We start from the raw sequence: 15424 nt of genomic DNA on the forward strand, positions 1-15424 counted from the left end.
TGACTCCGCCACGGGAAGGAAGCGACACAGGCTCGGGAAGCGCTCCCCGAGGGCGGAGGGGGCGGCCGAGGTCCGCAAGAGGAAGTAAAATGCTAATAGTAATAGTAGTAGCAATAGTGGTGATAGCATCAGGAATAGTGATGCAGTAGCAATAATAGAAATAGTAAGTGTCATAGTAGTAATGGTATCACGACGTTTTGTTAGTGAGTTGGAGACTTGCCATGGGAATTGGTGTGTTAGTCTCTGAGCTGCTGCTGTGAGTGCATGGAAGGTTTGGATAAAAGAGGAAGGGAGGGAGGGAGAGAGGAAGGGAAGGGAAGGGAAGGGAAGGGAAGGGAAGGGAAGGGAAGGGAAGGGAAGGGAAGGGAAGGGAAGGGAAGGGAAGGGAAGGGAAGGGAAGGGAAGGGAAGGGAAGGGAAGGGAAGGGAAGGGAAGGGAAGGGAAGGGAAGGGAAGGGAAGGAGGAAATCCAGATGATGAGATGCCCTGGGTCCTTCTGTGATCTCGTCCCTCCCACAAATCAACCTTTGGCCATCATTTCATACCCACTTCATGCCAATGCTGCCTTTTATTTGTGTGGTCCTAGAACAAGGATTTTTGTCTCAAGAGTGCTGCTTTGGCTCTGCATGGCCCCTTTTCCTGTCACATCTTGCTTTTCCTGAGTGTGTTGGCAACAACAAGCCGTGACTGGCTCCACAGCCATCAGGCTCCCCATGACCAGCACCAGCACTGCTCCAGTTCTGCCTCCAGAGCACAGTCCTGGCTGGCAGCTTCCCCACTCCCCTCGCTCCATTCCCTCTGTTATCTACCAGAAAGTGGGCAGCAGCCTCGAAATCTTGTCCTCCAATCTCCTGCAATGTGGAATCTGGGCGCCCACTCAGGTGGGTATTCTGTACAATGGAAAAAATCCACATTATTGGAGGCTATAATTAAAGAACAAATGTCACAACAATGAAAGCACTCAGGGAAAGAGCTGGGCCTGTTAGTCTAGGGGTGACTGAGATGAGATCTTATTAGTACAAATAAATATCTCCACTCAGGTGCTAAGAGGATGCTCTTGATGCTCCATTTGACTACTCTGAGGTGTGTCAGCTTGTCAGGTGTGTTCATTTTCCTTTCCCCAGAAAAGTTTTAAGTAAAAAATAGCAAGTGTCCACTGCGGGCAACTAAAGCAGCAGGCTCATGCTTACATACACTGCTGTATTTCTGCCAGGATTTTGGTTTTGCTATAGTAGCTGTCCCTAGGCCGAGAGACAAATCTTTAGGGCAGAGGCTCAAGTCAGCTTGTCTTCTTCATCTGTGCTTTGAGAAGCACAGCAGCACTTAGGAGAAAGGCTCTCCAGGGCAGTAATCCTACCCTGCTGATGTGACATGTGTAATTAACTGGCATTTAAATTAATATGAGGGCAAGTCAGCTCAGGGTCTTAGTGACTTCTTTTCAGGCACTATCTTAATCCCTGCTGCTGAACAGAGATGTAATGCTGGCAGCTGACACCGGCTGCTCTTTTCTTCCCCCCAGCATCAGAAAATCTAGTGTCAGGCTTTGGTGTTTGGCACTGGTACAGGACAGACCTGACAAGGGAAGTGCTGAGCTGGCCCTCACCTGGCTTTTACTTTCTCAGAAAGGGTGGGAGGACATTCAGAGAGAAGGCAGAGGCAACTTGGAAAGCAGGTTTAAATAAAGAGATCAGCATGTTCTTGACATCTTAGAGTCTCACATTAATTTTATCCCTCTCACTCCCAAAGCAGGTCTATCCTTCTGTGGGACATGTGTCTAAAATTCCCAGAGGAACTTGGAGGAGACAACTCCCAAAACTGGTCAATTTATTTAAACTAAATTGTTTCTGAAGGAAAGAAGGGATCTGGCTGTGTTCCTTTCCAGGTTTCAGTAGGATTGTCATGTTGCCTAAAATAGTTCACTTAACCAACCCACTGACTGCTCCTGCCAAGTCAAAATTTTCTTACACTGCCAGATGTGTTTATTGTTGTGCACTCAGGTATAAGCTGGTGTCACCCTCAGATCAGGTTGTATATAATACAGCATAAGTATGAAAAAAAAAAAAAAAAAGAGGGTTAAGAAATGGGAAAAAAAAGATTTTTTTTTTAATAAAAAGGCTTTCTTATGCTACAAACATCTGTTTTACAATTAACCAGTTTTGTTTTGGCAGTTTTTTGATACACCACTGTAGATATCTCAGCACAAAATTAGCTTTGGTTTTAATCCAATATTTATGAGATTAATCTTAATCTTCATAGTGACAGATGCAGAAAGAATTTACTTAGAGCATGTCTCACTATCACTTTGCTTAGGAGTGAGATGGATTGCTGTAAAGTTTGATATTTAAAAATGTGTTCTGACATCTGAAAGAAATGCAACTCCATGCTAGTTTTCATTATGGCACAAAGGATGCCCTTAAATTTCAAGGGCAGTTATGACTCAATGGCTAAATTTCCTGCATAGGTGCCATGCCATAAGTCTTCCTTTTTTTTTTTTTTTTTTTTTTTTTTTTTTTCTTTATAAATATATCTCTTAAATAAAGTGTGGACATGGTTTCACAATCCTAACTAGAAAGAACTCATGCTCTGATGGATTGCATTCAATTTGGTTCTCCTCCAGATTTCTATTTCATTTCTCTATGTCATTTTGAGTTAGAACCACTGAATCCCAGGATGGTTTGGGTTGGAAGGGACCTTAAATTCCACCCAGTGCCACCCCAGCCATGGCAGGGACACCTCCCACTGTCCCAGCTGCTCCAGCCCCAGTGTCCAGCCTGGCCTTGGGCACTGCCAGGGATCCAGGGGCAGCCCCAGCTGCTCTGGGCACCTGTGCCAGGGCTGCCCACCCTGCCAGGGAAAGATTTGTTCCTAATAACTAGGTTAAATCTACACTTTTTCAGCTTAAAGCCATTCCACACCTCAAATCCCAGGGTCAGTTTTGAGCACCTCACTCCAAGGAGGACACTGAGGGGCTGGAGCATGGCCAGAGGAGGGAACGGGGCTGGGGAGGGGAATGGAGCCCCAGGAGAGGCTGAGGGAGCTGGGAAGGGGCTCAGCCTGGAGAAAAGGAGGCTCAGGGGGGACCTGGAGCTCTGCACAGCTCCTGACAGGAGGGGACAGCCGGGGGGTCGGGCTCTGCTCCAGGAACAGGGACAGGAGCAGAGGGAACGGCCTCAGGCTGGGCCAGGGGAGGTTTAGGATATTAAGTTTAAAACACTCTTCACTGTTCCACGCATTGGAACAGGCTGCTTGGGGAAGGAATAATTTTGTGAAAAGTGAAATTCTTAATGCTCAAATAACTTGAGTATGGAAAAGGTGACAAATTGAAAAAATAATCACAGCATCACACATTCAGTAACTTCAATAAGGAGCAGAGCCAGAAAAATGTATTAGAGAATTTGATTCTAATATGAGAGAATTTTTTTTTTGTTGTTGTAAAAAGAACAGCTTTTAGAGATCTTAGCCTGAGGAAAAGCACCTTGAGGAATATGCTTTTAAGAAAAACCCATAATGCATTCCTTAAATGATGAATGCCAGTGGAGAAGCATTTTCATTTGCTTAAATGACCTGCAGAAGGGAAGGGACTGCCTGCCCATTAACTTTTCACTGTCTGCTAGCTCAAGGATCATCTGAGTATTAGACATGGTGACACATTAATTGACCCATTGCGCAACAGCAATTTGAGCAGAACTCTGGTTTTATTTTTGTATCTCCTGTTTTCTATTGGACCATTGCCATGGTGACACATGGTATCCAAAAATTAATTTACTGAGCACCAAGAGAGCACTTGGTTCCAGGCTAAGCCAGAGCCTATTGGAAATCAATGCTATTCTTTCTCTTCCCTTTAAAAAGTCTTGGGTCAGGCCATTCTTTTGCATGCAGCAAAGAAAATAATTTGTGGTATGTTTGCTCTGAGTGCTAAGACTGAGTTGTGTTTAGCAGCTTTTCTAATAGTAAAATTGGCTTTACATAAATTCTGGCTCAGTGGAAAGTGTTTGAGGGTAATGGAAGTTTTTATGGAATCTAGGATAAACACTTATTTTTCAAACAAATTAAGGCTGCTCTGGTAGATGGTGTCTGCAAATGCCCTACTCCCCTCATTTCTGATTATATAGTTGAAGAATAACAGGACAGTGAAATAATGTGCATAATTTTGGGCCATGTAAATTATGTGAGGATTGCAGCAGTCCCTTTGCTAACCAAAACTCTCCCATCACATGCTCACTATCCCTTTGATTGCTCATAAGTGATACGTGAACAAATAGCATTTGTTTGGCATTACAAAGTGAACAGCAGAAATTTCATTTTACTCCTATATGTTCATACCTTCTTCCTAGAAATATCTTCCAATGCTTTGTCTCTCAAGGCCTCTCCCTGTAAAACCCTGCAAGCCTCACCACTTGAAAAAACATTCACAGTTTGAAAGAAAATGAGGGAAAAGACTGAATGTGAGGCTCTGGTATGGTCTTCAAATGAAGAACAATTAGTTTTTCAGGCTGATTTTGTGCTTTGCAATGATGTGTTCAGTAATGAAGTACTACCTAATATTATATGTGTTTCTTTTACTTTCTCCCACATAATATGGGTTTCTAAAGGAAATAGATCCTTCTTCTAATACCTTACACTCTTAACACTTCTTTCAAAGCCATGCAAGATAGGGTTACTACCATGCAGAAGTTGATTTTTGCTGTTATTCCTAATTCATTATTTTATGGTGAAACACAAGTCATATTCTGCCCCTTTGCTAAAAAGCTAACAAGAAGTGTTAGTGTTAAAACTCTGTATTTTGAAGTCCACCTGAATAAAAAAGCTGTGCTTTTACATTTGAAATTACAATAGTTTTAAACCTAGCTAGCAGATTAAAGTCAGCATGTGGCACAAAAAAATCTATTCGCATGATTTTTTTTAAAGGAAATTTTGTTTCTTTCTGCAGTTTCCCCAGTAAATAATTGACTGACTATGAGCATAATTAATGTTATAACCCATTCCCTTTAATGCCATGGACATTTTCTGCTAAGTGTTTTGTGTTTTGCTAATTATAACAGCAGCAGCGTTGTGTTCTGTGTTGATTTAAAATAAATTATAATATTTTTCCAAAATTAAAAGTGAAAGGTGCATTTGACCCTGATAGAGAAAAATCCTCATAGTGGTTCAGCTGCGGAGGATTTTCCTGGCCTAGGGATGTGATGAGTGATTTGTATGACAACATTTTTCTTTTATCAGTGAGATGGAAGATGAACAAAAGCAAATGGGTGCAGCTTCAAAATTCATATAGAGTCTGTCTCCTGAAGAGAACTTTTACAAAGCATGAGAATGCCTTCCTTGTGGATTTACTGTTCTTAAACAAGAACCTAAAGTCACACAAAAACATCTTCATTTGCTGCTAGGCCTTTACCTGCATTATTTTCCTGCCCAGAATGTGATCTAGCATGTGATGTTACAATGATATTTTTTTCCACAGATGAGAGATCTGACTTTCTGTGTAAAACCTCTTGTTACAAAAATTGTGTTGAGTTACAGATTATCCTTGCCTAAACATCTCAAGAACTTGGTTTGACAGAAGCAAAAATCAGTTGTGGAGTGTTGTGTGGATCTCTGAGTGGGGCTGATCACAAGCCCTATTGAGCTAAGCTTCTAATAATGTTTTTTTTCCTACTGCAGAGAGACACATGATGGGCTAACTCCTGCCTGGGGTGTTGCCGTAATTAAAGTTGTAAGAGACAATGGTATAAAGTGCCTCATCATACTTTATTGACTGCTCTGAGATCTACATCAAATAAACAGCCAGAAAGGATGGCAACTTCATTGCAATAGCATTTCCAATTAAAGCAATCCTGTTGTAACTGGTGCACAGGTGCTATAAAATATGAACTCTTCATTTTATTCCTAATCAATGCAGCTATATCATCCTACTCACTCCCTCTGTTCCTTCTGTTTGATTTAATTTCAGGGTATTTAATTCATTACTTCACTGGAGATTCCACACTTTCCTGGAGAGATTACGCTGGAGTTCCCACAATTTAAATAAACTGTAGGCAGGCATTTTGTCTTTTCTACCCCAAAAGTCAATTTTTAATCCAGAAGCAACATTTAACAAGACTGTGTAGCTTTCAGTAGGCATATAGGAAAAAGAATTTATTATTTTCTAATGACTCCTTTATTTCCTGATCAGCTCTCTGTTTGTGCAGGTGTGTAGATTACTGGGTTGAAAATAGCTAAAAGGAGGGAGGATTCCACAATATTCACTTCTTTTCTTCCTTTGTCAGTGAATTAATCCTCAAACACAGGTACTTTAAGCTGAAAATTCTATATTCTAGACATCTCTCCTGTCCAAATGAAAATGTATCTGGTTAAGTTCCTTTTTTTTTTTCCTTCCTATTCTTTTTTCCTCCTGTTAGTTTAGTTTCCAGTTCTACAGAAGTAAGACATCATTTTAATCCCTCTGGGTTCTCTGTTTCCATCTTGTTTTATTCTGCCACTGTGGAACATCACACACAGTGTGTCTTGTCAAGCTGATAACTGGGAAAACTCTCAAAATCATCCCCCTGTTTCACTGGTTCATTCTTTAGTCTACCTAGATCTTGCCATACAACGTCTCTAAACAATTTTTAATGGATTTTTAGCACTTATTTATAAACAAATTTAATTATTATATACTTACACATGTAAGATTGTTTTCTGCAATGCTTCAGCTCATTAGAAAGAATTTCTGCTACTTTCTGTTTGTGTTGAAACAGCTATTTCCAGTAGTTCAGAAACTAATGGGACACAAAACAGGTAATCATTTGGTACCTTTACTGGCTACTATCTATATATTCACCTAATTTTCTGTGGTTTTCTTCTACTTCCACCGTTGTTTCATATTCTGGAAAAGAAAAAGGACCCTGCTGCCTGGCAGCCTGTAGCTTCAAGGAAAGTTCTTGTTCATGAAACATATCTGGAACGTGACTGCATGCTGCCCAGGCATCGAAATAATACAGCAGATACTCAACAGAATGGATTTTTGAGAACACCTGCAGAGGCTTTTTTGCTGTTACATTTCAAGGTTTTGTGTCAGTATTGTATGTATTTCTTTGGTGAGATAAAGAGGAAGATACTGAGACAGTTGTTCTGAACAAAGCAAAAAGATATCTAAGTAGGCAAGAATAATTAGTGAATTCTGGGTTAGTACTGCCGTACAAAGGACAAGGTAAATTTATCTGAAGCAGAAAGTTGTAGAAGAAAATGCAGAACTCCTATTTTGGCTTCACTGGGGCTGTGTTGACAGGAATTTGGTGAGTCATGCTGCAAAACTTATTCCTTAGGGTGCAATCTTGGGCAAAAGGTGAAGAACTACAGTCCTATTTTTTACCGTCTTCCTGTTAACTAGCAGAAAACTAGTATTTCGAGAAAACAGGAGTTCATGCTGCCTTACAGATCTTTATTTCAGAGTTGGGTGCCAAGAAAAGTGCATAAACATTTTGTCAATACAATATTACTGTAAAAAAAATAACAGATAAGGTAACAAATCTGGATTGATGCTGATGATGATGTGCAGTGTTAGTAGTAATTTATTTCTTTTAACTGGAGAACAAAATTAAACTGACATGACTGAGATACAGCATTTGGGGTCTCTTTTTACAAGTTTTTCCTTATAGTTCAGGGAAGTCCACTTTAGATGCTGTGATGTCCCTTTGGTTTTAGCTAAGTGGAATCTTGTCAGGAGGCAAAATTGAGGCTCAAAAATTGTGTGTAATTATCTGTTCGAGGACTTAGGCTTTGTCAGAACAGAACAATAACCACAATTCAAAGTTTATATCCAGTATAGTTCTAATTCTTTTAAAATGTGCCTAGGATTCTTCAGCCAGACAGTATAAATCCATCAAGGAATCACACTTCACAGTTTTAGAATGTAATTTTAATTAGCAGGTCTTCAGTCTAATGAGCTTCCAAATGTTCCTTGCATTTGCTGAGTTTTCATATAACCACATGAAGTTTTAAGTACCTTAAATCTTATGTTTAATCATAACCATGGTGTGCTAGCATGGGTACAGAATGACATAATTAATTGTAAATTAACATTGAAAAACTCATAAATAAATAGTTGGAATAACATCTTTCTCACTGATTACTTTCAGTAGCTAAAATGGTGTGGCCATAGAATCTATAACGGGTTGTTATTGATACATTCATTATTTTTAGTACTGCTCTAACATTTGCCTAATAGTTTTGGAGGGGTGGGGAATTTTGCAGACAATTATGGAATTATACTGCAAATACTGCATGTTACTGAATAGAAACAAATACAATCTTTCTACAGGAGGTTATAGAAAAGTAATTACATTCTCCTCAGCAAGGTGGCTATTAAAAAGCAGGAGAATCTGCTATTCTTGAAAATTATCACTGCAAGGAATTACAAAATCAGTATAAAGATGAGGAAGCACTTCATCACTTCAGGGTTACTACAAGAAGAAACTTCAAGGCACTACAATTTTCCTGACAAGGTACCTGCAGCTTTGGTTATAAAGCAACAGAATAAATATTTTTTGTTGACCAAGGAGAGTCAATCCCTGCCACGGCCATTTCAATATAGATTTACTCAGTCAGTGCACAGCAGTTTTTCTCGAAGCAATGCTGGGAAGAGCCATTTACTACTTAACTTCATCTTTGTCCCAGGTACAGAAGGACAAGGCTGCCAAGAAGGTATTTGCAGCTCAGGAATTGTAAAGATTTTAAATTAGGAACTCTGTGCATAACACCAGAACAGGTGGAGCATCAAGATCTTGGAGGATCAACTTCAAATGTTAGGAGCCTGTCTAAACACAGTACACACTAATTAAACCGTAGACTAAAGCATCTGATCAGAATTTTGTGTGGTGTTAAGAGTGGAAAGGAAGAGTTGTTTGGAGCTTGTCTGGCTCTGCCTGTGCTTTTTTACTCCCTTCTGTCATTCTGTTCATGCCTCATTTCACTCATGTTCACTCCTCATTTTAATGATTTCGCTGATTGCAGTGGAGCAGCCGTACTACACCCCGTAATTCCTCAAGGGGAGTCATCGGGATGCGAATGCAAAACCACTCCTCAGCTCTTCCGAGGTATCACCGCAACTTTTCCTGTTGTCCCAGATTCACTGGCAAGTAAAATGCAGGAAATGTTCTTTATTTGGCAGAAGAGCGGCACCCTGTGGCTCGTGCTCGACTTTGCTTCGAAATATTTAAAATCTCTCCGACTTCCTCTAGTGCTTGAAGTTATTAGTCCATGAAAGGTAGCAGAATTCTTTTTAGAGACCTGATGATACTCAGCATATGAGATAAGAGTGCATTGGGGGCAAGAATATGATTCTATCTTCAAAATGCTATTAAAACAAAATTTTGTGTGTATTTGTTTTAATTATTCACAGAACATCTCTGAGGTATTTACAGGCAATTATATGTCCTACAGTATGAAATAAAATTAGTCAAACTGGACCTCAAGTAGTGCCTTGCTTAGGGCTTTGTGAACCTGATCCCCTGATGTTTAGAAACCTAACATGTATTATTTCGATTAATTTCTCAAATAAGAAGCCTGCTGCTAATTTTTGCAGGGGCTGTGTTCTGCTGGTGCAAAGGACTCCCAAAAATGAGCCAGAAATCTGACCACCTTCCAGTATCACAACTCCTGTGCCCCCTGTGACACCTTTGAGTACCACTCACAGCCTCTTCAAAAAATCCTGCCAAAAAAAAAAGTGAGGCAGTGACACAAAATAAGCCACAAAATAAGTTTGCACTCTTATTGCTCTATGGTTTAATTTATTCTTTGTTAACAAACCCTAATATCACTACCATTTGTTCCACAGCCTATGTGCTGATATTTCTTTAATAATAAATTTTTGCAGAGGTTAGTGGTCTACTTGGAATGAAGAGAAAATGTTGATGTGTCTGTGTTTTGCTGGCCACCAAATTTTCAGCACTCAGCAGAAGCCCCAGGTGATGGGTTTTGCTCCAGCAGCACAGACCTTGCCTTGGTGGTGCAATATAAAAGCAATAATCAGTGTCTCTAGAAGAATAAATTATAACTAAAACAAACAGAGAAGTATAAAGGATTTCTACTGCACTGTGGGCAGAATTCCAGTTGTGTAGGATACAACAGGGCTTTACTAAGGTCATGCTGACCAGAACCAGACCAGCCTGTGAATCTCCTCTATCTGCACATTGTTAAGTAACTTACACATGCTTCTTTCATAATCTTTGATCTTGGGCACAAACTATTTGTGCCCCATCCTGATTTTGCACCTGTATTTTCAGGGTTTTATCTCAGACACTGTGAAGCAGCAGATGAACAGCTGCTGCTAGCTTACAGATATATTAAAATGAGATATTTTTCTCAGATATAGTGAAATGAGAATCACGGTTCCAAAACAGCAATTGCCCCTCCACTTGGGGCTGGAGTGGAGGCAACACTACCAAGGCAAAGAAATCCCAGAGCAATCTGACAACAAATGTAAGAAAACAAAGAGGAAGAGTGCAGAGAGAGTGGCTGGTGGGTGTACAACTGTTTAAGGGAGAAGAAAGAAGATCCTTTTATTTGGTTTTTCTTTTTTGACAGGTATCTATTAGACTACCCCCTCTGTGCAGAAAAAGGAGTGCAGAACAGTGAAGATACCTGACTTACTTTAAAATTACTGCACTGGATCTGTAGCAGGCATTGCAGAGCTCAGTGGGTAATTTGCCCTAATGACAAGTTAATTAAATGTTTAAATACTTACAGCTGCTGATGTTGCTACCAGTATTTACTTAGGGATCATATTTTCAATAATCAATGAAACCATTAACACCTTTCTGGTTTGAGCTGTTGGATATTCCATCAGAGGCTTAGGAAACAACACCACAGCAGGAAATTTACTGAAGAGATCCTGAAAAATAAATTTAATTTGCCTGAATTTTCAAATGGCATTGTGAAAGAAAGGTGTGATTTTTAAATAAATATCAGGTTCCATAAGTACATTTGCAATCACTTATCCACTTAGGTTCTAATGCAGAACAGAAATAATGATTTTGACACATTAGAAGAAAGCACACTGAAATCTGAAAACAGAAATCTGTTGGAATGACATTTCAGTAACTCTGCTCCATTCTCTCTGTAGATAATGTTGGATGTATCATTAGCAGTTCAAAATTCTCTATATTTAGGTCATCTGAATGTACACCAAAAGTCTGAAAAGGGTGTAGAATAAGAATTTTAGGTCAAATCTGCTTGCAGCTAATGTAAAATGCACAAAGGTAATAATGAAATAACAATCAAAAAGAATTCCAAATATTCAAAACAGCACATAGTATTATATTTTTTGTTTTTTTCTCACAATTAAAAGTTATATATAATGTTAAAATATATTTTATCATTAGCAAGAGTTTCCTGTATTGTGCAACATATAAGGGGTAACTAGTAGACAGGCTGGCTGGTAATTACAAAAATTGCTAGAATCGTAAATAAAGAAGAATAAATGTAAATTTATTACAAAAATGCTGGAAACTGCCTAACATATAAAGCTTTTCTGAAAGAAAAAAAAATAATTTCATTATAAACCAATTTATATATGTATAGATACTTATATTAATCTCATAGACCTAATAGCTGCTTTGTAACGATCACATATTTAATAACAAAAAACCCCTAATTTTAAATTTACCTGATTTATATGTTCTCTTGGAAAAATTCCTGATAAATAAAACTGAAGAAGTGTTGCTTTTTCTTCCTTCTTAATCTGGGTTATTTTGAATATGTTATTCCATGGAAAAAATATTGAGGTATGTAAAGTGCCACAACTTCACCAGTTTGGTTGTAAAAATATATACTGCTATTAGGGGTTATATGTATTGTAACTGAAAGAAGCCTAACTACAATCAGTGGAAAGTAGCTCACATTCAAGCCTGGACATTCAGTTTAAGGAAAGCTAATAATGAGAGATTGATCTTTCATCAGAAACTCAGGTCAGGTAAAGCACGGAAACATTTTAGGCAAAAGCACTTTTTATTTTTAGAAACTAAAAAATCCCTTTTTCCCCCTCCTTTTCTGAAGGAGGAGAAAAAAAGTCCTTAAACTTGGAAAATTCCTCCTTAGCTTGGAAAATTCTTATCCTTATTTGAAAAGTGACTCCTCAAGAATTTTACACAGAAGGAGTCTACACTTCATAAATAAAGAAATAAATGTAAATAATTGCTTATCATAATAAAAATTTATATACAGATATCTCTGCTTCACTATAACAGTGGTTATTATATTTATGTAATAAAAATTATTAGTACCTAATAATATCTAATTTATGTGTTTAACAATAGTAATGTTCTGTTCATAGACTTTTGCAGAGAACAAAGACTAAAGCTGTAAAAGAATCCTTTTGCTGTAGATGTAAAAACACTAAGAGATGTCTTTATAAACAAGAACTCTTCCTCTTAAATATCTTCTATTTTTTCACCTAGACTACTCCCTGAGACAGGAATGTCTGCTTTACAGTGTATCTTGGAAGTCAGACTTCTGCTTTAATCCAGAGCCCTCTGAACTGTGCACTGCACACACAGAGGAGAGGAGTTTCAGCCTAAAATCTGACTGCCAGTGCAGCACCTGCAGCTAAAAATCAACACAGAGGTGTTCACATCGATGTTATTTCCTGTTAGATTTGTTCATTGTAGTGCTAGGGGTGAACTGGTATTTTCTATATAAACAGCCTTGACTCCTTTCACCTGGAGAAACTACCCAAAAAGTCTCCCTTGCCTCTAAATGGTTTCCATGAATTTTGGTTGTTGTCTGTACTTTGATGCTTTTGATGCACCTGGAGTGGCTGCAGTTGTTCCTGAGACAGCATGAATACACAAAAAAAGTACCATGCAAGTGTTCCCATTCTGTTTGATTTTATCTTTTCTGGTTGTGGATCTGTAAGGCACCACATCATCTTCTGCACCTTTCCAATGCTTAAGTGTAAAAATAATTAGTCATTTTTGCTTTATTATGTGGGAGAAAACAAAGGTGATAGCTTAGTTTCCAGAGTGATGTGAGCATAATACATAATTTTAAAAAAGTATAGGGTGAAATAAATAAATAAACAAACAAGCAAATCCCTATGGGTAATAAAATTATAAATTAATATTGACCTGCTGAGCCCAGACACACACTCTGTACCTGATTTATTGCCCCCAAGAGCACAGTGATTTTGTTATCAAGCATGCATAGCTGTAAATATAATTGCCTCATTGATTTCTCTGCCCTTAGGTACCAACGTGAACAGCAGCAGAGGAGAAGTGTGCTGAGCACAGACACATCTGGCAATGCCTCAGACAGAGCTCTGAGCAGCATCTCCACATTTTCTCTGCAATCCTATTTCCATGAACTCCGAAGCTCTGAGATAAAGCAAAGCTATGACAGCCAACAACCAGTGGCATCTAATTGAACTTCAGGACACTGAATTATGATGGAAGGAATGTGGCAGTATTTCCTATTTCTGCTTTTATAGCCTGGCAGGCATGTCTAGTCTTTCAGACTTCCAGCCCTTCCAGAAAATGTAGCTGCTAATACACACCAGTTGTTTTAAATTGGAAGAACATCCCCTTAAGTGTTTAAACTGAATTTGAAATGCAAAAGAAGTAATCCCAAATCCCAAATATATTTTGAAAAAGTAAAGAAAACACCAAATCTTTGAGGAGGGTTGATTAAATCCTCCACCCTTTTAAATGTTAAAGGATGTTATATTTAAGATGTGAGCTAAACATGAGGGATCTCTGATGACTCCCAGTGCAGCTGGCAGGGCAGCATTTGGTGCCAGGTAGGTGTAATAGGGAATGGAGTACTTTTCTGTGGAGGGCTGGGACACCTTTATATTTCTTGTAACTTGTTACAATTTGTAAATCATGTAACTGTTAATGCGTTTTGGCCATCATATATTTGCGTTCTTCAGACGTCTCTTCCAAGGAAGCTAGTTGATGAGGTCCTGTTCTGGATTTTTAAAGTCCAGCAGTTTAGTTTCTCCTTTTGTGGCTTGTTTATTTCCTAGATTCTTGAAATGGTGCAATTAGGGCTGAGGAAGAACCAGATATGGTGGGACAGATGCAAGCTGTCATAGAGTCATCAGGAAGTAGAGATAGTTTCTGGCAGCACACAGGAACACTGCCCAGGAGGTACAGGAGGGTTTTCCACAATTATTGAGGTGGCAGAGGTTGGCTGCAAGTCTTACCATGACCCCTGTGTTTTGTAACTTGAGTTTAATCTTTGGCACAAACTTTTGTCTCTCTTTAGTCTGTACAAAACTGCCAGTTACATGGGAACAGAAAAATTCCACACATGCAGACTTTGGTCAGAAATCAGACTGCAGTCTGCTCCCTCAGCTGCAGAAGTTTAGCAAAATTACCTACACTGCTAGGTAGTAAGTGAAAGAACATTTCTCTCAATTGCAAAATTACTCTGCATTTTCTTCCAGGTGTGAAATTTAAGCTAGTGAAAAGCTGCTTTTCTGCAATGGTCAATGCTGACTGTAATATTACACACATATTTTTTTAGGTAAGAACTAACAATACTTTTGTACTACTTTCACACATTAGAACTAAGTTTAGATTGGTTTAGAAAGAATGTTTTAGAATCGTGCTTTTAGCTGATTGGATGTTTTACAAATAAAAACACCCTGTTTTAAGGTGTTTGTTATGAAGGGAGGAAGAAAGAAAGAAGAAAATAAGGAAAAAGAAAGAAGAAAGAAGATAGAAGAAAGAAGAAAACAAAGAAGAAAGAAGCTGTGGTTCCTGCTGCTGCTGCTTGGGACATTGGACTGTGTGCCTGGGAACAACTCTTGCTGCTGCTGCTTAGAACTCTTTGCCTTCGAGACTGATGTATTCATGCAATAAACAACTTTATAGCAACCAACAACTGTTCTTGCCTCTTTGAAGACCCCAGACCCAATGACAGCCTTGACAGGAAAGTAACAAAGATGTAGCACTATACAGATATCTTATGTTTGTCCATAGGAGCTGAGATCACTTCTAGTGTCATTGATAATGCTTGAAGGTATATAGAAGAAAATTAAATTCAATTTCTGCAGTGACATGGCAGAAGCTGCCGAGATCACTGCTGTCCTAAGAGCATCTCTGTGGGAGCTGGGGCTGAGAGTAACAAAACAGGGATGCCTTGGGAAGACTCCAATATTTAGCTCAAGGCGAGAAGGTGTGACAACTTCCCAAGATCCCTCTCTCCCAAATGAAAATGAATATGTGCCTGTCACTCAAAGTTCACTCCCTGACACTAGAAAGTTCTGTATCCCCAGCTCCCTCATTGGCTTGTTTGTTACAGTCACTCCCCTCTTGTTCTGCATTGGTTGCTCATGCATCATACCACCCCAGCTCTTCCCTCAACCCTTACCTTCATTGGCCCAGTGAAACCTGTCTCCTCCTACCTTCTCCCAATTGATACACCCTGAACCCACCCTAGTCAGGGGC

General features: G+C 39.1%; 1 long non-coding RNA gene across 5 annotated transcripts; it reads left to right on the forward strand.

Moving 5' to 3' along the window:
• The first annotated feature begins 2 nt into the window (after window positions 1–2).
• Window positions 3–14858, forward strand: LOC144248187 (uncharacterized). Of its 5 annotated transcripts, XR_013341577.1 has the most exons (5): window positions 3–163; window positions 1040–1099; window positions 1749–1817; window positions 8988–9070; window positions 13218–14858. It is a non-coding gene; the product is annotated as an uncharacterized LOC144248187 (long non-coding RNA). The 5 variants fall into 5 exon arrangements; XR_013341574.1 differs by lacking the exon at window positions 1040–1099 and having other exon boundaries at window positions 3–256; window positions 1746–1817; XR_013341576.1 differs by lacking the exon at window positions 1040–1099 and having other exon boundaries at window positions 3–256.
• The last annotated feature ends 566 nt before the right edge of the window (window positions 14859–15424 follow it).

Source organism: Lonchura striata, chromosome Z, assembly GCF_046129695.1.
Source record: "Lonchura striata isolate bLonStr1 chromosome Z, bLonStr1.mat, whole genome shotgun sequence".
Lineage (NCBI taxonomy): Eukaryota > Metazoa > Chordata > Aves > Passeriformes > Estrildidae > Lonchura > Lonchura striata.